This window comes from Anomaloglossus baeobatrachus, chromosome 4 (genome assembly GCF_048569485.1).
Source record: "Anomaloglossus baeobatrachus isolate aAnoBae1 chromosome 4, aAnoBae1.hap1, whole genome shotgun sequence".
NCBI classification, from domain to species: domain Eukaryota; kingdom Metazoa; phylum Chordata; class Amphibia; order Anura; family Aromobatidae; genus Anomaloglossus; species Anomaloglossus baeobatrachus.
Window position 1 is genome coordinate 376,240,503 of NC_134356.1, and position 24,165 is coordinate 376,264,667.

General features: G+C 42.6%; 1 protein-coding gene across 9 annotated transcripts in view; it reads right to left on the minus strand.

Annotated features, from left to right (window-relative positions):
- Window positions 1–24,165, minus strand: part of MAGI2 (membrane associated guanylate kinase, WW and PDZ domain containing 2) — a 1,367,587-nt gene that overhangs the window by 741,601 nt on the left and 601,821 nt on the right. The window contains exon 1 of one of the 9 annotated variants that reach the window (XM_075345206.1): window positions 7,350–7,564. The exons of the other annotated variants lie outside the window; for them this stretch is intronic. The gene's annotated coding sequence lies outside the window, so the exon portion shown is untranslated. Of the gene's footprint in view, window positions 1–7,349; window positions 7,565–24,165 lie in introns of those variants that run through there. 9 annotated transcript variants of the gene reach the window in all.

Below are 24,165 nucleotides of genomic sequence, written 5' to 3' on the forward strand. Positions count from 1 at the left end.
CGGAAGATGTGGCAAGGGCTGCCGGGGCCGGAGAGGGGAGCTGTTAATTTTGTTTACCATTATTATGGCCCTTTAGATTTCAGAAAAATGGTGGCTAGCAGAATAATTTTGCAGTTTCCATGTTGAAGTGATTTACAAATAAATCCTCAATTTTAAGAATGTATATTGTAAAATTCAATTCTATTTGAATAAATTGACTCATCTGTACACACTATTAATGGACAAGGGCCTGGACAAGAGGCATTATTACCACATGGGGGCTATTATAAAAAGGATCCAGGAATAGACATAATTACAAGATGGGGGTTCAGAATGCAGATCACACATTCTTTATTTACAACAGCAAGTGGGGGACACAATTGCAACAAATTGGGTTTCATTATTACTGTATAGGGTCAGGGGGCTGTTTGCGGGGCTAGAATAAGGGACACTAGCTCCATAATGGAGGAAAGTACGGTAATACTGTGAAGGGCACCAGGGCAGTACTATTCCACCTTTTTTCATTTGGTGCAGTATAGAAGTGGGAGGAAAAGTGTGGAGAGCGTTGTATGAGGGGCTGCTGATAAGTCTTTGGCTTTGTGATCTTTTTTTTGTTTCTCTGGTAACAAATGTTACATCACATGAAATCCTTATGTGTAATATATGCTTTCAAAATTTTGTGTTTGTTGCTTATGGCAACAGTGTTTTGCACACGCGGGAAAACAAAATGGCAAGTGCGATACTCAAAATATATAGGTATACGGCACTCCTGGGATTATGATTGGTGCTCAGATAGGGTCCAACACCGTATTCTCATAGAAAAGAGACATAGAGTGCCGGATTCTTTTTTTCTATGTCTAATGTGATATTCACAGCAACTGAGAGCAGAGGAGTGATAAAATTCTTGTTTCTGCAAGGAAAGTGTGCAAAGGATATTCATAGTGATATGTCGCAGACATTGGGGGATCAATGCCCTTCATATTCCACAGTTAAGAACTGGGTTGCCAAATTTAAAACGGGCCACTTAAGCACCAATGATGAGGAACGTCCTGGATGACCAAGAGTGGTTGTTGTTCAGGAGATCATCTGGAGCAGGCGGAGGTGACCTCATTTTTGTTGGGTCCATATCAAACTAATGCCTATGTTTGAGTTAAAAAAAACCCCTACATTTCATAGGACAGGAACCAGCAAATGAAGAATTAACAACAAACAAAAGTTAGGTCACCTTGCCGCTAGCTGTTGGGCTCACATAAAATCTGGCCAATTTTGTGTGCTAAGTATCTCAATGTTTACATGTTTTTTCATAGCAGTAATGCATGTGTATTTTCCCATATTCATTGTTCCACATACCTTAGCACTACAGTGTGCAACTGTCTCCTTTTTATTACTATGTTTCATATTCAGTTTGCACTTGTTCACATTAGAAAGATAGGATGTGCCATCAGCCTTTTTCTTATATACTTAGTGTCATTTTGACATACAGTAGCAGTGCCCTATGTTCACTTCATAAGTCCAGATAGAATCCACTTGGAGGGAAAAAAAAAAATGTTGTGTGCACATACCCTACATGTTAATAAACATAATGGATTTCAATGAGAGCATTGGAGCAGATATTTTGAATTGTCTCATGGTATAACTGTTACACTGTTTATGCACATACCTTTATAGGAACCTAATAGATAAAACGCTTTGTAAAGGTTTATGTTGCCCAGTCTGAGAGTTACCATATTTTTTGTTTTATAAGACATACTGGATTATAAAGTGTATTTATTGTGCTTCAAGCACAATAAATACACTTTTTCATCACACTTTGGGAGTGCCTTGTTACTTCTTGTTTTATGGCTTTGGAACCTGAAGTGCACCCCAACATCTTTTGAAAAAATATACACGAGGGAAGTGCCGTTTTCTTCTTCATATACTGGATTATAAGCCGCACCCCAAATTCAGAGCAAAAAAAGTTAAAAAAAAAATGAGGTCCGTCTTGTAATCCGGTGGTGTCTTACCGGGGGGCAGTAGCAGTGGTGGAGGAGCCACAGGAGGCCGGGGCGGTGGGTGTACCAGAAACTATAGGCTGTGCTGGGGCTGCGGTGGGGGATGGGGACATGGCAGAGGCTAGGGCTGCAGTGCTGGGGCAGCTGTGCGCGATGAAGGCTTAAAAGAAACGGCGCCCTGAGTAAGCGCAGATTGAGCTCTAGGCTTAATGGCAAGTCGAGATCTCATCTGCGCGAGCGCCACCTCCAGGCTCCACTTTCCTCAAGTCCGCTGGAGGGAGATCAATGGGCCAGAGGCGGCGCCTGCGCAGATGAGCGCTTGAACTGAGACCTCCATCTGCGCACAAACCAACTCCGGGCAGCATTATTTGAAGTCACTGCTAGACCCGCAGCGCCAGTCCAGCCGCCGGAGACCCCACACAGTCACCTCACAGCCATTGCAGACACTGCATAGCCACCCCAGCAGCAGCTACTGGAGACCCCGCACAGCGGCTTAAGACACCGCACAGCCACCTCAGCATTCCCTTGGCCTCTTGCAATCTTTCTCCACCTCCCGGTTAGCTACATTCAGATTATAAGACACACCCCTCATATTCCTCCGACTTATAATCTGAAAAATATGGTACATAAATTACGTTTCACACAGTATTTGGCTCTAAACTCGCCGAGCATCATGGTGGCGTCTGACGCTGTTCACACTGCAGAATCTGACACTCCACATTATGCGTTCTCTGGTGCATCTAATTGCATCGAGTTGCACAGACAGGTTTTGGCGTTGACCAGCTGTGTGCATATTAGTGTTTGATCTTTCAGGAGTTAATCTCAGCTAGCCTGCTAATTGCCTATTGGATCACATGTTGTTGGAGACCCATCAGAGTTACTCACCGCCTTTTTAAGATGGTAGAGCCTGTCTTCTAATGGTGACTACAGCTTTTTCTAAACTGTTCAGTGTACTATTGTGATCCAGTTGCTGGTGATTTATTGTGTGCGTCTTGGTGTGCTGTGTAAATTCTCGCTTTGTCTGTTTACTTCCTTCCTGCTCTTTATTTCCTCATTATCACTTATTGTCTTATATTTCCAGGTGTGCCAGCTGTGTGATTTCAGTTTCCTCATTTGTCTACATCTGTGAGTTCAATCACTCCTGTCTTTGTCCTCCAATGGGATGGGGGAGTGGGGGAATAAGATCAGGGCAAGGAAGGTGGCCCAGACATTTTCACCATTAGACGTATCTCTGGGATTAGGAACAGCTAGGGCCCCCTATATGGAGAGCCAGTCTAGGAGCCTTGGTCCTCTGTTATCCCCTCACACCCCGTGACAATGATCACAATTCTAATGCTTGGTCACTTACTGGGCTTTTTACTGTACTTGGGACAAATCAATGGCACTAGAGAGTTTAGACAGGGCACATCATAGAGTTTAACTCTCGTAGTCATCTCTGTGAAGAGGACATAAAAGGGCTATTCCCATAAAACAAGTTACCTGATGTATTAGGCCGGGGCCACACGGGGATCTACTGTGATCCTTGCATGATGCTTGGGTCACACTGGCAGCACAGCGGGAGCCGAGTGTCATGCAAGTGTCACTGCAACTGAGGCTCCATTGTCGGCTATTGTCATTCTCGCCCTGCACTCGCGGTACACCGCTGTACTTTGAGTACAGTGCGATTTTTCTCTCACACCATAGACTTGAATGGGTGCGAGAGAAACAAGACTTGCATTACAATTGCAGCATGGTGCGATTGTTTTCTCGGTCAGATTAGAGCTGAGAAAATAATCGCTCATGGGTGCTGACACATAGGCTAATATTGGTCTGAGTGGAATGCGATAAAACATCGCATTCCACTCGCTCTGATTTTCATGCCGTGTGGCTTAGGCCTAAAGCACACTAAATGATCTGTAATGGGTGATTTTAAACACAAAAAATGACAAATGAAGCATGCGGGAGAGTATATTAAAAAAACTTGTCTTCATGAATGGTCCATACAAAATTCAATTCATTAAGACTTTTTTATAAGCTGAAAAAAAAATTAATAAACTGAAAAAAAAACAACAAACCAAATAACTGGGCCTTCCCTTTGTAAAGATAACTAATATCTTCTAGCAACCAGACAGTAAATGATCAATGCAAGGTTATAGGGGATCAGTCTACCTAAATGTCAGATCCTACCCCATAAGAGTGAATCATGACTGCATACCTAATGTCACATAAGGCGCGAATAGCATCTGATTCGCAAATCCAAGAGGCAGATTAGCGACTCAATAGTTAACTCTTCCCGTCAGCGAAATTAGTCTGTGATGGCTTTAGTTATGACATAGGTCATATGTTCTTAATGATGTTATAAGCGGTCACTGAACAGAGCAAGTTTCCCCATGAATTAAGTTTCCATCACAGATCCAGTCTATGTGGATAGCGAAGGCAAAGATCTAATTGGTTTCCGCACAACTGGACTTGGCTAGTAAACCATCCCATCTTTGCCCAAAGTGGTTAAAATATTTAACTATTCTATTACCGAAAATGATTGCAAATACCATAATGCAGTCTTCTAAGCTGCCGATTTATCATTGTAAGGTCATATATACCAGTATACAATACTAGATATCATTTATCTGTTATTTTATGGCTTCTTTTTACAATATGGCACCAATGTAACACAATGCATTGTATTAGGCACAGGATGCATCAGATCTGCATTGTCTGCTTGCCTTCCACCTCTTACTGATACAATACCATCGATTTCCACAAATAAAGCATTTTAAACAGGCAAATGATCTGCATCCAGCCAGCGAAATGTCTATGGAAAGGATGTCTTTTTTGCCTTTGTTTAGAACTATGATTGCACCCATCACAACAGCAGCACCGGCTGCCTGGACATTATCATCTTTTCAAAGAAATCAGTCAAAAGGCTCATAGCTTCTAACACAGAAAACAATTACAGGTACTTAGCTTCTAAGAAAAAAAACCAAAACATGCTTTTTTGGAGAAACGCGTGGGATCGGAGGTGCAGAAATTGATGTTTCTAAAGACATTCAAAGCCCAAAAATCTATATTTTAAGAAAGGGATGATGGCCTTAAGGTATTTCATTCTGACAGCTGCTGCCTGGAATACAGAATGCTATATAAAGCTGCCTGTTTATTAGAGAAATGTACATAATAAGCATCAGTCAGGTTTATCACGCCTGTTCGCCAACATTAATCCCTTATCACACTCTAGCAAGTAGCTTGTAGGGCTTCTTACCTTTCTCTTAATATTAAACCACCCGATGCATCTCAGCCAAGTCCAGTGTCATGTCAGTGGCTGCAAAGCAAGAATGCAGCCAGCCAGCCGTCCCCATACTGCCACTGGCTGCCTGTACTCTGCACCAGGCGCCCCGGCTTCGCAGGTCATGCCTTTGATAAACTTACATACACTGAAGTATCATTCCAGAGGATTTGGGACACATTGCTGACTTTATATATTTTATATCCTTCAAATAGTGCATCCACGAGTGAGAAAATACCAGTCATGCTGTCGCAGTTCAGTCATAATGGCAACATTGTAGACCAAAATTGTAACCCTATTTGTGACAATATATGGTGCAATAAAATTAAGATTGAGAGAGGAACAAAGCAGATTGCAAATGTTTTGCCAAAACACCGAAACAGGTAAAACCATATACTACATATCCTGAGATACAAACACCAAAACAGGTAAAACCATATACTACATATCCTGAGATACAAACACCAAAACAGGTAAAACCATATACTACATATCCTGAGATACAAACACCAAAACTGGTAAAACCATATACTACATATCCTGAGATACAAACACCAAAACTGGTAAAACCATATACTACATATCCCGAGATATGAACACCAAAACTGGTAAAACCATATACTACATATCCCGAGATATGAACACCAAAACGGGTAAAACCATATACTACATGTCCCGAAATATGAACACCAAAACAGGTAAAACCATATACTACATATCCCTAGATACGAACACCAAAACTGGTAAAATTATATACTACATATCCCTAGATATGAACACCAAAACTGGTAAAACCATATACTACATATCCTGAGATACAAATGCCGAAATGAGTAAAACCATATACTACATATCATGAGATACATAAACCGAAATAGGTAATACCATATACTACATATCCCGAGATATGAACACCAAAACGGGTAAAACCATATACTACATGTCCCGAAATATGAACACCAAAACAGGTAAAACCATATACTACATATCCCTAGATACGAACACCAAAACTGGTAAAACCATATACTACATATCCTGAGATACAAACACCGAAATGAGTAAAACCATATACTACATGTCCCAAGATACGAACATCGAAACAGGTAAAACCACATACTACATATCCTGAGACACCTAATAAACCTACCAATGTCAAGAATACAGCTGTGCCACATTCCTTACAGACTGGACTCCAGATGAAGTAGCAGCCACAATGTAAAAGCCAATATGTATACAACCATTAGACACCGGTCACTCCAGTCTTCCCTTCAGTACAAAGTTAATTACACACCTATAGTATGTAAAAGTCAAAACAAACATGTCTATATGGAGAAACATAAATATATTATCCAAAAAAGCTCATATTAATGGTATACCTCACCACCAATGTTATATCACTTTAACCCAATAATTGCCAAATGCAAAAAACAAGCACTGGGCTGATGTGTACCGAACACAAAGGGATAGGTGAATGTACCCTAAGCCCGTTATGTATCACCGGAGACTGCAGAGTTGGAAGCAGCAGTCCAAATAGGCTTAGATGCCTTGTGATCCACTCTGCCATTCCTGAATGTCAATTTGCAGCATGCTTCTCATTCCATTTAAATGCCCAGATCTTAAGAGAAGCGGTAGAAATGCATTCATTGCTCTCACAACTCCAAGCCCTGTGCCCTCACCAGGCAAGTGCAGCATTTCTTTGTTATTTACAGCTAATAAGCCCTGCAATTTAGTGGAAAGACACAGAATCTGCCATACAGCACATTGTATGGCTCCTCTTTGGAGAATACAGGCACCTTAAGAGAAAGAAAATCGGAGCCATTGCTTATTAATGAAATGCACATTTAGCAATATAATAAAGACCGGCTCTGCAGCAGCAGCAGCTTACAATTGGGGTCTACAATATATATACTCTATGTATATAACACAAGCCATCATCCTCTGTACAGCATCCTTCACAATAACCTGATCTATGGCCAGTACTCCAAAGACAAGAGGAATCCAGAAGATCACAATGGATGTGCCATTCTGTAATGCCATGAGCCCATCCTGGGGATAGGATTTGCTACTTGCTAGCCATCTCCAATATATAGCATATAACAATACATACAGGCAGCTCCTACCTTATTGTCATCCACAGCCTCTCCATCATCTGGAATTTTTTAAGTCACCTGTACTGATCCATTCCATTTTCAATGGCAGACAGACATTATTCTCCCTGATGGCATGAGCTGGGCTCAGATATATATTTTTCCAGCGCGGATGCCTAGAATTTTCTGCACAAACCAGACACAGCCACAAACTGCAGCTGAGCTCCTTTTCTCCCCTCCCTTTAAGAGATGAAGCTAGTGCTCCCCTAGTCTCCCAGCCTGTTCTTGCTGTCTTTCCTCTCCCCCTCCCCCTCCAATCCAAACTCAGTGCAGCCCAGTCAGGGTCATTTACATTTCTCAGCATGATGACCCCTCTGCATCCTCTGCACTGATTGCAGGTTCTGATAGACATAGACTGGAAGGGATTCTGAAATTAGAAGGGAATTAGTAAATAAAGAAACCTTTACAACAATATTTCTAGCAATTGAAGTCATAGAACTGTACACACACACACAGACACACACACAGACACACACACAGACACACACATACACACACAGACACACACACAGACACACACACACACGCACAGACACACACACACAAACAGACACGCACAGACACACACACAGACACACAAACATATACACATGCACAGACACACACACACGCACAGACACACACACACACAGACACACACACACGCACAGACACACACACAGACACACACAGACACACACACAGACACACACAGACACACACACACAGACACGCACGCACAGACACACACACAGACACACACACACAGACACACACACGCACAGACACACACACACGCACAGACACAAACACACACGCACACACACAGACAAACACGCACAGACACACACACACACACACACACACACATCATATCCAGGTGCTTTACTTGGAGGTCTCCAAATGAAATATCCATTCTGACATGGATGATCTTTCTTTGGGTGCAGCACAATGTGATAGATTTTCAATTCTTTCCTATTTACAAATTACATTAATATTCCAGGTCTTCTCAGGAGGGGCTGGAGAATTTTCTTCAGCTAAGGTTGTGGAAAAGCAAATTTACTTCTCCTCCCCCAGGTATCAGCTGAAGTGATGATCTGAGAGCAGATGACCTCTGTGACATTACTAGTGTTTCTCGGTATCAGCTGAACCCCAGCTAGATACTAAGTGATGTGTCATCATGGCTTATTGGGAATATGTACTAGTGTATACTGAGATGGTATATACAGTAAACACAACATAATATATATACACTGAGATGGTATATAAACAAAACAAAAAAAGAAATATACTGAGATAATATCAGGTTTATCGAAGTCCAAACACAAACAAATCATATACAGTGGAACCTTGGATTACGAGCATAATTGGTTCCAGGAATGTGCTCTTAAACCAAGTTACTCTTATATCAAAACAAATTTTCCCATAGGAAATAATTGAAATGCAGACAATTCATTCCACAACCCAAAAATATTTACTGTATTTATACAAACATATTACAGTAATACAAAATAATGTACTGTATTCATATAAAATTATTATAGTACACTAATACAAAATACTGTGCAGTACAGTAAAAAACATATAAAACAGATTAAACTGCACTTTAGATTACAATAAAATTAGAGGTACAATGCAAGCAATGTGCTACACTGGTTGTCAATAAGAAAGTACAATACTGTATCCACAAATGCAAATTGATAGACATGCTACTGTATATAGTATATACTGTACTGTACAATGGTATACTGTACATATGTACAGAAAGGTACCTCCAGAGCGGGTCAGAGCATTGTGAAAGGACGGAACTGGAAGTGTACATGGTGAGTATTTGCTCTTCTTGCAAAGCATTGCTCTTAAACCAAGTTACACATTTGTAACAATCTTTGCTTATTTTGCAAAACGCTCTCAAACCAAGTTACTCTTAAACCAAGGTTCCACTGTATATGTATGTAATATACAGCTCTGGCAAAAATTAAAAGACTACTGCCCAATTGTATAAAAATCAGCTTCTCTTCATGTCTGACAGCCTTTCCATTCCAGTGTCAGTTGCATTCCAACCAGAGTCCACCTCATTCTACTTAATGTGCTTCTGATTAGGTGATCACCTGAACCAAATCTTATCTAACGAAGGGAAAGTATAAAAAACACTGCTGTGGTCTTCACAATCCTCTTGCAATAGGACAAGCTGGATGGCAAAAGAAGTGCTAGTAATATCCCAAAAGTAATAGGAATGAAAAAAATAACTTTTCACCATGCCAAAGGAGTTGAAAAGAAAAGTCTTGAGTGAGGAAAAGAAGGGCTCAATTCTGGCTCTACTAGCAGAGGGATACAGTGAACGTCATGTTGCCTCCATCCTTAAAATTTCTAAGACGGCAGTCCATTACAACAAGGTCAAGCAGCAGACATTGGGGGCAACAAAGCTACAGAACGTTCGAGGGCGAAAGTGACTATCCACTAACCGGGATGACCGTCATCTTATTCAAATGTCACTCAGCAACCACAGGATAACATCAAGTGACCTACAAAAGAAATGGCAAATGGCAGCTGGGTGAAGTGCACAACAAGAACAGTTCGTAACAGGCTCCTAGAGGCAAAGGTCAAGTCCTGTAAAGCTAGAATAAAGCCTTTCATCAATGAGAAGCAAAGGAAAGCTAGGCTGAAGTTTGGCAAAGAACATAAGGATTGGACCATAAAGGACTGGAGTAAGGTAATCTTCTCTGATGAGTCTAAATTTCAGCTTTGCCCAACACCTGGTCGTCTAATGATTAGACGGAGACCTGGAGAGGCAAACAAGCCACAGTGTCTTGCACCCACTGTGAAATTTGGTGGAGGATCGGTTATGATCTGTGGATGCAAGGCTGGAATTGGGCAGATTAAAGGGAACCTGTCACCAGAATTTTCGCTATTAAACTAAAAGAATCCCATTCTGCATTATAATCTCGCGCCTGCGCAATAACATCACAGGTGCTCGCATTTTGAAAACAGTGCTCAGTCCTGCGATAGTGCCACTGCGCATGCGCGAGACTCCCTGAGCACTGCGGAGATGAGGGCGGCCTCATCTATGTAAATGAACACTGGGGGACGGCGAACAGAGACAGGAGGGGGATAACAGACGAAATACATCCCGCCCACGGGGCCAGCAAACCTCCTTACGATATCAAAAGGAAATATTCTATAAAGTTGTTATTTAGGTCTGAAAGGGGGGCCAGGGGAGCCAGTAGCAAGATGAACCTTTATAGAATGCAGCCCAGGAGCTGCAGAAGGGGATTCTTTTAGTTTACTAGCAAAAATTATGGTGACAGGTTCCCTTTAAACTTTGCAAAGGACGTGTGAATCAAGCCGCATACAAGGTTATCCTGGAAAAACAGTTGCTTCCTTCTGCTCAGGCAATGTTCCCCAACTCTGAGGACTGTTTTTTCCAGCAGGACAATGCGCCATGCCACACAGCTAAGCCAATCAATGTGTGGATGAAGGACCACTACATCAAAACCCTGTTATGGCCAGCCCAATCTCCAGACCTGAACCCCGATTGAAAACCTCTGGACTGTAATCAAGAGGAAGATGGATAGTCAGAAGCCATCAAACAATGAAGAACTGCTTAAATGTTTGCACCTGGAGTGGCATAAGATCACCCAAAAGCAGTGTGAAAGACTGGTGGAAAGCATGCCAAGACGCATGAAAGCTGTGAGTAACCTTATCATGACACATGACATACTGGGTACATCATGGATCGTGTCACTGTAATCTCTGTGGGCTGCCGTAGACAGCCCATTGCAATCTGAGCACATGAACACCACTACTATGACTACTCTCATAAAAATATTTTATTCAAATTCATAAATATTAAAACAGAACAGTTGTAGTGTCCTAATTTCTTCAAAACAGTTAATATCAAAGAGACATACATATAAAGTGCAAGTGTCAACCAAGGTTAGACCCACGCCAGAGCTCGGCGTAGATGGTTGATATAGCGGAGGATAGAGTGTGGTAGCTCCTAGGTCTAGATCTGGAGTGATCCCACTGTCCAGGAACCTTGTAGCATTCCCTACCTCCTATATAGGCAAGGTAAACTACCATCCTCTATGACTACATTAGTGATTATTGTGGACTTTTTACCAGACAATCCAGCACACTGTAACTTTGTGTAGGATGGGTCTGTATACCTGGTGAGGCTTTGATTCATCATATACTTACCTTCTGAATTTTTAGTCCCTAGTGGAGGAATTATTATTATTATTATGTTATACTGTGACCTGTTGAATACCCAGACACACTTGAACACCAGTATGCTTTCTCTTACAGGAAATATGTTTATCTAGGACGACTCACCAGTCCTATGACAGGGCACCTTCCCTTATTCATTGTGTGCACACCGCTATTTTTTCTCACAGGTATATTTTGAGCTTTATGTATTTTTTGCCTGTATGTATACTCCAATAGCAATGTCGAACCATGGTCTGTATGTGAAGTAGTTTTTCCATACATTCTTTATGTAGGGAACTTCATCATTCTTATTTTTATATTATTTTTGTCTTCCTCAAAGGAGTCACTTCCATACCTTGAGTGATATGATGGTTGCCACACCTCGCTAGAAAATTCATTTTGGTATCAGCCAAGAGGTAATACAAATAGACGTCCCAGAATGTACTTACTTGATATGTAAATATGGGCCTCCTATCATCCTTATAGGAATGGTACACAAACCACGCTATAGGAGTGCGAGGAAAGACTATACATCCCCCTGAGACTCAGAGTGGATACAAGAACCTGCTTTCTCACAAACGAGTGCACATACAACCACGCCCAATATCCAGGTAGAGAAACCTATACCCTATACCAGTGATGGCGAACCTGTGGCACTCCAGCTGTTGCAAAACTACAATTCCCATCATGTCTTTACAGCCAAAGCTTTTGCTTTGAATGGCCAGGCATGATGGGAATTGTAGTTTTGCAACAGCTGGAGTGCCACAGGTTCGCCATCACTGCCCTATACCGACAAAAAGCTGTTTCATAGCATGCAAAATATTATAAATTATCATTCTCCTGTGACTTATAGGGACTAGACTCTGACAACCATAACCATCCCGGACACAATAGTCCTCTCATTTGACCCATATATTGAAAGGGAACAGGCATCATTTCCTGAACAAGAGGACCCCTGTTTTCCCTGTAAGTGACCTATATGATCTATATAAGAGTGTGCTTTCTTGTGCTTATGCAGTGCAGTCTCCATCAAGTCTATTGATACCATGTCTTCATCATTTTTTCAGGTGTCCTTTCTAAAGAAGTGACTCATATCATATCCCCTGATGATCCCCTTTTACTGCGTTAGGTGGGGTGAAACGCGTCGGGAGAGCTGGGGGGTCCATAAGCTAAGTGGAACTCCGGGCTCCTACCTAACTAATCCAGCATATCTATATTAGGGATACTTTACCTAACATAAGAACCCTGGACATCAAATGCATTCTTTATTTGTTTGTCTATGGTTCTGTTTTATGCACCCTATCACTTTTTTGGTGGTGGTTACCCCCGCTAGAGGTCAGCAAGGACAGTGAGGTTCACATATACCTCAAGTAGAGAGAGGGTCAATGTCAGTTAGGACATCTATCCACTAGCAAAAAGGTAGATACAGTACATTGAACCAGTATCAGCCTGACAGTGACCTAGGATCTACCGCACTCTATCCTCCGCTATATCAACCATCTACGCCGAGCTCTGGCGTGGGTCTAACCTTGGTTGACACTTGCACTTTATATGTATGTCTCTTTGATATTAACTGTTTTGAAGAAATTAGGACACTACAACTGTTCTGTTTTAATATTTATGAATTTGAATAAAATATTTTTATGAGACTAGTCATAGTAGTGGTGTTTTAATATTATTACTACCTCAATACTAACTTTTGTGGTTTTAAGCAATCTGAGCACATGTCAGCTGATTTGAACAGCTGACATGTGTATATGCCAGGCACGAGTGGATGCGTGTTCCACCTGCATCTATTAACCCCTTACATGTCGCTGTCAAAATCTGACAGCGAGATGTAACAGCGTGCCGCAGTAAGTATTCAATTATCCTGCGCCATCGGACGTCACGTGACGTGATCACGTGACTTCCGATGGTTGTCATGGTAGCACAGGGTCATGTGATGACTCCTGTAGCTATCATGAGTCACATTCTCTCACTGCCGGCAGACTGCCGTGTGTGGGAGGAGAGCTGCTTTTCTGCAGATCAGAGCAATGCTGCTCTGATCTACAGAAAGGAACAAGCAATCAGACTGCTGATCCTTATAGTCCCCTAGGGGACCTAGTAAAAAAAAAACAAAAAAAAGTTTTAAAAAAATTTAAAAAACTCGCCTCATTGGAAATTAAAGGGTTAAAAAAATTAAAAATATACACACATTTAGTATTGCTGCATTCAGAAATGCCCAATCAAAATATAAAGTCAATTGATCTGATTGGTAAACAGCGTAGCAGCAAAAAAATTCTACACGCCAAAATTAAGTTTTTTGGTCGCCACAAATTTTATGCAAAATGCAATAACAGGTGATCAAAACGTAGCATCTGCGCAAAAATGGTACCGTTAAAAACGTCAGCTCGAGATGCAAAAAATAAGCTATCACTGAGCCATAGATTCCAAAACATGAGAATGCTACGGGTTTCAGAAAATTACACAAAAGTGTGCCCCTTTTTTTGACAGACATTGCTTATTGACATTGCTTATGGCAACAGTGTTATACGCAGGAAAACAAAATGGCAGAGTCTAATGCGATATTCACAGCAACTGAGAGCAGAAGAGTGATAAAATTCTTGTTTCTGCAAGGAAAGTCTGCAAAGGATATTCATGGTGATATGTCGCAGACTTTGGGGGATCAATGCCCTTCATATTCCTCAGTTAAGAACTGGGTTGCCAAATTTAAAACGGGCTACTTCAGCACCAATGATGAGGAACGTCCTGGACGACCGAGAGTGGTTGTAGTTCCGGAGATCATTGATGCTGTGCACAACCTAATACTGGAGAATCAGCGAGTTTCAGCTAAAGCAATAGCAGACATCATGGGGATTTCCTGTGAATGTGTTTGTGCCATTATCCAAGAACATTTGGACATGAGGAAGCCATTTGCAAAGTGTGTCCACAAATGTTTGATAACAGATCAAAAAAGCATGCGAGTGAAAACTTCCCAGTTCATTTGTCAGCGTTTCCAGACTGATAAGAACTTCCTAGATTGACTGGTCACTATGGATGAGACCTGGATTTATTTGTATGACCCTGAAAACAAGGAGCAGTCAAAAGAGGGGAGGCACAGTAGTTCTCCTCATCCAAAGAAGTTAAGGGTGCAAAAATCAGCTATTAAGATGATGGCGTCTGTGTTCTGGGATAAGGAGGGCGTGCTGCTAGTGGACTACCTTCAAAAGGGTTCCACCATCAATGCAAGGTATTACATTGAAATTTCTGATCAATTGAAGGCAGCTCTGAAGGCCAAAAGGTGCTGGAAGCTGTCCAAAGGAATCTTGTTCCTGCAAGACAACACCTCCACTCACACTGCACAAGTGACCATGGAAAAACTGGCAGAGCTGGTTGACCATCCAACTTATTCATCACATCTAGCTCCCTCCAACTATAATCTGTTTCCAAACCTGAATAAACACTTAAAGGGCACCAAATTTCCCATCATTTCTGATGCCATGGCTGCTATGGATTCCTGGTTTAAGGCACAACCGAAATCCTGCTTTTTGCTAGGCTTACAGAATTTGGAATGCCGATGTAAGAAGTGTGTTGACATCAGTGGAGAGTATGTTGAATAAATGTAAAGTATCATCATCCTATCTTGTTTCTTTTTGGATAAGGCCAAAGACTTATCAGCAGCCACTCGTACCACCAATGTAATTAAATTTCTGAAATCTCACACATATGCGTTTTTTCTGCGCGTATTTTGAGCCATGCTTCTTTTTTCCTGCGTGTTTCAGCTGTGTCCAAAATGCTGTGTTGTCCAGTACAAGCACAGTGGATGGGATTTCTGTGCAGCCCGCAGCGAAAACTGACATGAGATGCGGTGCTCCGAGACGCTAGCATCTAAATTCTTTGCTGCAGAGTCACACGCGTTCTCTGCCGGGAGAACCCAGTGAGAGAACGCAGCGCTCTGAAACTTAATCGTGGGAACAGGCAGCAGCAGTCTCCTGTGGAGGAGACTCGCAGCCCTGCAGGTCAGGACAAGCTGCATCTAGGATGCGGCGGGACCTAATCGTGGGTATGTAGCCTCAGGCTGCGTGCCCGCGATCAGGGTTCACTGCATTTTGAATGCAGTGTGTTTTCACTGCGTCCACAACACTGCGTTGTACAGTACAAGCACAGAGTCCTGAAATCTCATGCACACACACACACACACACACACACACACACACACAAACACACACACACAAACATCTGTGTTTTTTTTCCTGAATGTTTTGTCAACCACCTTGGTTTAGGCTCAGTTTTTGAAAAAATTGAGCATGTCAATTCCTTTCACCAGTTTTGCAGAAATTTACCACATTATTTTACCCATACAAATCAATCAGGAAGAACAAAACCACGGCAAAAAAAAGTGGTAAAACCGCAGGTTATTTCCAGGCAAAGTGTGAGGTTTTGCTGCAGAAAAAACCTGAGCAAAAACGCGCTGTGAACAAAGCCTAACCATACTGGAAGGCTACATGCTCACGATCAGTATTTGGTGAGTTCTTGTAGATTTTCTGTGCCTATTAGGTTGCTTGCATTTTTTTCACTGGATTTTTGATTGAGTTGAGTTTTTTTTTATTGTATTATAATTGCTGTACTTTTTGTCTGTTTTTTGTATGTCATGTTTTATATAAAGCTGCTTAATGTTTTATACTTTCTGCCAGTGCTTTTTTTGTAAAACAAATATTTGCTGGTACGCATCTCTGAGGCGAGGAGCGGGGGTGGGGTGGGGGGTGCTGTCAGGCGCCAGCGGCCGAGATTGAGCAGCGGGTGGGGGAATCTGTCAGCTGGCGGCCGAGATTGAGGAGTGGGTGCTGTCGTGCTGTCGGGCGGCTGTGAGATCCTGTGCATGGTTTACCTGTTGAGGCCTAAAACACACTTCCGCAAAAAAAACGTCCGTGTGACACGGTCCATTTTTCGGGTCCGTGTTCTGTTTTTTTGGGGCGTTTCTCCGGTACGTATGGCATCCGTGTGATGGCGTATGCGAGCCGTGTGTACGTGTAAAATGTCCGTGTTTGTGTGTAAAATGCCCGTGTATGTGTACGTGGAATGTCCGTGTGGAATGTCCGTTTGTGTATTACACACGCAGCAACTGAGGTGAGTAGCGCGATCAGCTGAGCTGTCACTGAGGTTACTCGCGGCCAACGCTGAATACAGCTGATCGCGCTATTCCCTTCATTAGCTGCGTGGAGCTGACAGGAGCGGCGGTGTCTCCTCCAGCTCCGGTCACCTTCATGCAGCAGAGCTGGAAGCGACGCTGGACTATCCTGGATTACGCGGAACATGGAGGGCTTTTTCGGGCTTATTAAATTGGTGAACAAGGCAATTTGTTAGTGTTTTTTTCCTAATAAAGGATTGTTCGGGCGTGTGTGTTTATTTACTATAATTTACAGATTAATCATGGAAGGTATCTCGGGGAGACGCCTGACATGATTAATCTAGGACTTATTGGCAGCTATGGGCTGCTAAAAACTCCTTATTACCCCGATTTCTCAACGCACCAGGGCAAATCGGGAAGAGCCGGGTACAGTCCCAGAACTGTCGCATATAATGTATGCGGCAATTCTGGGTGGCTGCTGACTGATATTGTTAGGCTGGGGGGCTCCCCATAACGTGGAGCTCCCCATCCTGAGAATACCAGCCTTCAGCCGTATGGCTTTATCTGGCTGGTATTAAAATTGGGGGGGACCGCACGCCGGTTTTTTTAATTACATATTTATTTATTTTACTGCACAGTATAGACACGCCCACCGGCTGCTGTGATTGGGTGCAGTGAGACAGCTGTCACTCAGCGTGGGGGGGGTGTCTGACTGCAAACAATCAATGGCGTCTGTGGGTGGGGAAAGCAGGGAATACGAGAGTGATTAATGAGCGGCCGGCATATTCAAAGTAATTGTTGCCGCGTATTCTCTGCACAGCTGTTCCTCGCCGCGCTGGTGATCGGGGAGCGGTATGAGCCGGGGGAAGAAAAAAACCGAGCGCCAATGTAAGTATGACTGAGAACAGCAGAAAAAAAGGTAAGTATACAGAATTTAATTTAAAAAAATACAAAAGAAAAGATCGCTAGTGTAAAAACGCACACGCACGAAACGTGCTGAACATGGACATACTCCGTGTGCGATACGTGCAGGCACGGACCCATAGACTAAAGCGGGTCCGTGTCTGCGTGCTGCCGGCCAAAAACGGACATGTCGTCCGTGTAGAAAAGCGCACACACGTACTTACCACACGGTCACACGTTCCGTGTGATTTTATGTGTGTGTGCCATCTACCATTGAATAACATGGGTCTCCGTGTGTACGTGTCTCCGGTACGTGCAAATACGTACCGCACACGTACAAATTAAACGGATGTGTGTTGCGGGTCTAAGGCACTGGGCGGCGGAAGACGGCAGTCCCCATACAGCTCCGCCCCCCGGCCGCATTGCCGCCCCCCTGAATATAGTGCCGCCTGAGCAAACTGCTCAACTTGTCCAATGGATTGTGCGGCCTTATTTCTCATTATTCAGTTTCGCAGTCTGTATGCTAATTTCAATCAAAAACTATGTATTTCAGATTTCAAAAGAAAAATAAAAAATGACTAATACTGTATAATTGTTTTTTTTCACTTGCAAATTATGGTTTTCGACTTACCTAGGCTGTATTCTATAAGAAACGCCAAATTTCAACAAAAGGATCATTATTCATTAACACTAGCTGATGCAGGTTCGATAGTTGAAGAACCAATGGCCACGTTGTGCTCTATCATCTGATTTGTTTCTGTCTCCACGTCTGTTCGGGGTCTTTTACGTGCTGAAGCTGCACCGACCGAGAAATAGTGCGTTAATTTATCCATCTAAGACAAGTTTGACGAAACAAAACTCAATGAACCCTGCTCCCTCCATTCTCCATCCCCCCTGTTCTCTCCTTCCTCCATCCCCCTGTTTCTTCCATCCTAGATCCCCCTGATCTCTCCATCCTCCATCCCCCTCGTCTCTCAATTCTCCTTACTCCCTGCACAGCCTGCCACCCTCTGCACCCCTCTGTACCCCTCTCTCACATACCCTGCACTCCTCCATCTTCTCCAGCTTCTTTCCCGCTGGGCAAAACTCAATGGCTCTGCCCACCCGAGTCACATGTACGTGACATCATCGCAGGTCCTGCAGCTCCAGAAGCTGCTCTGCTTGTGCCTCCGCTCCACACATGGCTAATCTGTATAGTTTACAAATTAGCCATGTGGACAGTGCCAGAGGTGCTGGCCCTCAGCACTCTTCAGATTTTCCGGTACGCCGTACCGACACATACCGCCGCAAAAAAGCACTGCCTGCTATCTGGCTGTGGGCAAACTTTATTGATTCAGTCATGTGTGAATTACATGCGTTTCTAGAGCATTTCCACAACAGAAACGCACCAAAAAAATCTGTGTTATTTACCTGCTGATTTTCTTCAACTAATGCTATTCTATGGGGAAGATCCGAACATAAAACTCACCATACCCGCAAGACAAATTGACATGTTAAGGATTTAAAAGAGTCCCCTCAGATCAGTGTACGCAGCATAAAATAGCACAGTGGGCAGGAGATTTCTATAAATCCAATCCACTTTGCTGAAACTGCAATGCTATGTCCCCACGATGAGCTTTTGGTGAGTTTTTGATGTTGCAGGATTCTTGCACCTATTAAATTAATGAGTTTATGTGCGTTTTTTTCCAGTTTTTGCCTTTTTTGGTATGTCATGTTTTAAATAAAGCTGACATCTGACTGTGACGAAACTTCATGTGTGGACTATATGCATTTTTAGTGCATTTCCGCTGTGCACATGCATTTTTTACCTGCAGATTTTCGGCATCTAATGCAATTCTATATGAGAAGATGCATTTTTTAATTTTGTGCAGTGAAAATACACTGTTAAAGGGAACCTGACAGGAGATTCATGCTGCCAAAATTAATGCAGCCATCCATGTTTGACTCTGTGATACAGCAGCCAGGGCCATGATGAGGGTAGGAGGTTAGGCACCTATCTAGGGCTTTACCTCTTGCCTCCCTAAGGGGTGGTGACTTTGCAAAAAAACAAAAAGCTTACATTGCTGAAAACCTGCGGATTCTCAGTGCCTTCCTCTGGCCTCAGGCATTCAGCACACTGACGGTTGGGAGGCAAGAACACATGTGAGCAGTGTCAGTCAGGTACTGCTCATGGTCTGCACCCCAACTAGCATTACCTCTCCGCACTCAATAGTATTAAGGCTCAAATACAATTTATGTGAGCCCCACCTGGGACAGGAACAGAGGAGCTGCTTTGCCTATAATTTCAGCAAGTAGCAGGCTATTTCCAGCCTGCTGCCTGTGCCCTATTGGAGGAATGCACCATGCTGGGGACGTCGGGCAGCGCAATCATTTCAATGCAGTGCTATTCAAGATAGAAGAGCTGAAGGCCTCAGTGCATGGGGAGACTGGATTAGGTGAGTATAAGCTTTTACTTATATTATTTAGCCACTAATTGGGGGCTGTGGGAACCTCATATTATATGAGGGGCTATGGGGACATTATATTGTATGGAGGCCTGTAGAAGTATCATATAACATGAAGAGCTGTGGGACACATCATATTACATGAGGGTCTGTGGGATACACCATGTTATATGAGGAGCTGTGGGGACATCATACTATATGAGGAGCTGTGGGGATATCATATTATATGAGGAGCTGTGGGGACATCATATTATATGAGAAGCTGTATGGACATCTCATTATTTGAGGAGCTGTGGAGAAATGATATTATATGAGAAGCTGTGGGGCACAGGTATACTTGGGCTGTGGGGTTATTATACTGTATAGAGGAATGTGAGGAACATTATACTGTATAGCGGACTGTGGGAAAAATTATATTGGGGGCTGTGCAGGCATTATACTGTGTTGTAAAGGGGGCTGTAGGGTCATTATACTGGGGTCTGTGATAACTAACTGGTATAGGGGGCTGTTGGGTATATTATACTGGGGACTGTGATGAACATACTGTATAGTCGGCATTAGGGGACTATATACTGTATAGATAAATATCCAAAATTCCACTATCACCATTCTCATTAATCCGTATTGGCACATAATCCTCCCCAAAATCCTATAGAATGTAAGCCCGCAAGGGTAGGGTCCTCTTCCCTCTGTACTAGTATGTCTATTGTAAGAAGGTAAGGAAGCCATGTAAAGGAAACGTGTTTGAACTATGTATAAAGACAAATACGTCAAGCCATTAACTCTTTTAAATGTCAGAAGACCTCAGGCAAACACGGATAAATAGGCAAAGGGTTAGAAAAATACATAACCCTTAGCATAATATAAAATACAGGAAGAGCAACGTATATCAAATCCCATGGAGCAATGAGGTTAGATATCCAATGTTGTAACTCCATTTATCTTCCAGACAATGTAGAGAGTATTCCATTTTCCACACATTAAGCACAGATAGATGGTACAAAACAGTAGCTGTCAGAAAAACTGAAAAAGATATATGTATGAAAACTAGAGGCAGGAGGACCCATAAAAACATAAATTATGTAAAAAAATAAAAAGATAAATTAAAAAATGAGAACTCCGTATTCAAAAATCGGCTTGGGAATAGGAACTCACAGAAAGGGGTCAAAACGTAATGATTTCTTCAATCCTTTAGGGACATGGGTATCAAGGGTGGCGATCCATTTAGATTCACACTGAGCCAACTTCTTTTTTAGATCACCACACCTGACACCATCGTGGATGACATCAATCCCATAAAACTTCAAACCTTGAGATATACACTCGTGATCAAGCTTAAAATGCCTAGGCAGTGTTTTTGTTAGGGTGATGTCATCCACGGTCCTTGCCGCTTCAATATCCCTAAAATGCTCACTGACTCTAATGCGAAACTCACGGGAGGTAGGTCCACATAGGTCAGGGAGCGTGGACAGGTTTCCAAGTAAACCACTTACGTAGTGGCAAGAAATATAGTGTCTGATGTGATATTTCTTACCAATGCAAGACACAAAGGTGGTGCACTGGGAAATATTCACACAAGCCATACAATGGCCGCATGGGTAACAACCACAGGTAGGGCCCCGCGATCCAAAGGGATTACTGATCTTGGGCGCATAATGACTGTGCATCAAGATATAATTCAAGTTCTTGGATCTTCTAGCTGTCATGAGGGGGGCACTCAGCACAGCGGATGCTAGAACAGAGTCAGTCTTAAGGATGGGCCAATGTTTTTTCAACATACACAGCAAAGACTCCCACTCTCGTTTGCATGTCCCAATGAAATGCAATTCTGAATCTTGTTTGTCATGTTTGGGCACATATCTGACTAACTGGCTATGCGGTGTACCCTTAGCCCTCACATACTCCCTCTTAATACTAAAATTATTATAACCCCTCTTGGAAAAATGCTGCTTAAGATCGACTGATTGTGCTTTGAACATTTTGCTAGTGGAGCAGATATGCCTCATCCTTAAGAACTGACCAGAATGCACGGATGCACGGATGCACGATGGGTCCGGGGCAAACGACTCACGCAGCAGCGAATTCACCAATGTGTTTTAACGATATACATCAGTCTGAACAAAGACATTATGTTGATGTCCAAAAAATCTATGTTGGTCTTGCTAGCCTTGTAAGTCTGTTTGATGTTAAATCGGTTAGAATTCAGCGTCTGTATGAAATTTTCAAGCTGCTCCATAGTGCTACGCCAAATAAACAAAATATCGTCTATGTAGCAGAGCCAGAACTGCAAATGGGCGCTGGCCCACAAGCCTTCGTCACCAAAAATAGATCTCTCCCAGAGACTGAGGAAGAGATTAGCATACGAGGGTGCACAGGCCACGCTCATAGCAGTGTCACGCTGCTGCAAGTAAAAGATGTCCTTGAAAACAAAAAAATTATGCGTTAAGGCAAAATGGAGCAGCTCCAAGACCAAGTTGCCCACCCCACCGCCCCACCGGTAGTCATCAGGAAAAAGCAAGCCTCTTCTATACCAACGTCATATTATATAGTGCCTCAATATCAGTAATATCGGCAGTAACAAGCAGCATGTCAGGTTCCACAAAGATGCCGTCAATCTGGTTGAGTATGTCTGTCTTGTCTGTAATATATGAGGGTAGTGACTCAACAAATGACTTTAGATGAAAATCAATGTATTTGCAAATGGTATCACACAAACCCGCAATGCAGGACATGATCGGATGCCCCGGGGGATTGACAGCATCTTTGTGGACCTTGGGAAGGAGATAGAAGGTGGGCACGTGAGGAAACTTGACAGAAAGGCCCTCCAGCATCCTATTAGCCCTGAGTAAGATTTTATTTAACTCAGTCTGAAAAGACAAGAGAAGTTTGTAATACAGTTTGGTGTAAGTATTCTTGTCCCTCAATTGTCTAAAGGCCTCCTTTTCATATTTTGTTACTGGCCAGATTACAATGTTCCCACCCTTGTCCACAGCTTTAATAAAAATGTCATCGTAAGGTTGTAACTTGGTCAGCGCCTTCCTCTGTGTGTGACTCAGGTTCTTGTGCCCATGTTTGTTAGTAAGGCGTTTAAAGTCCTCAACCACAACACGTGTAAAAATTTCCACTGCTGGACACGGGTGGGAACCTTGTTGTCCCAAGCAGGAAGGACTGTGGGAACCTACTTGGGGAAGATTGCTCTTGTTCCCGTAACAGCTCTTCCAAAGCCAATTGGGTCTCTCTCTCAATCGAATTTTCACGCTCTCCCATAGTACCTCTACTGTATAGTTTTTTTTAAAAGGAGATTCTGTGAGAACAGATTGATGTCTTTCAAAGCTGAGAAGAAATTAAATGGATTAGTAGGTGAAAATGTTAGACTCTTCCCTAACACCTCTAATTGGGCTTCGGAATGGACTCGTTAAGACAGGTAAATTACCTGTAGTTTATTTTGTTAGTTGTAATTCATACCCTTATGTGGTTGGCGTTGGCGACTGTTCTTAATTCTAGTGGAATGTTATGTTATGGACATGATTATATGAAGATACCCAAAATACAGGACAGGATGCATCCATATTTGCATTCAGAGACACTTAAAGAAACTTAAAGATTGTCTCGATTGTTTCCTGTCATTTAAGCTTGGAAATCACCAAATGAACCCAGCAGTTTGGTTGAGTGGTAGCTGTGGCAAAAGACCTCAAACCCTGGATGGCAATATGTCTCCTGAAGAGTTTTTCTGGATGAAACGCATCGGGATGCATAAAGGATTATTGATGGGGTTTATTTGAATAGGACCAGCTGTGGACTGCCCTTGTCAGGGGGCGGAAGCTAATGGGTGATAGCAGTGTGACAGTTTCTCCAGGGTTTGCGAAGGGCAGCAATGTACTGGAAGTCTGAGAACCCCTGCCTTGTGGAAGCATTCGTGCACCCTGGCTCCTGTGGATTTGGTGAGACCGCTCCATTCATTATGAACTATACTCTGTCCGGCTGATTTGGCTTTAATATTGACTATTGTCACTATGAAACTATTTGAATATATTGTGTTTTTGTTTTCCTTTTATTTATTTTTTTGGATGACCACTGTCTATCCCCTGAGATAAGAATGACAGATATGTTTGGTTTACTGTTTTCTTTTGTTCATTTGTTGTGTGTTTTT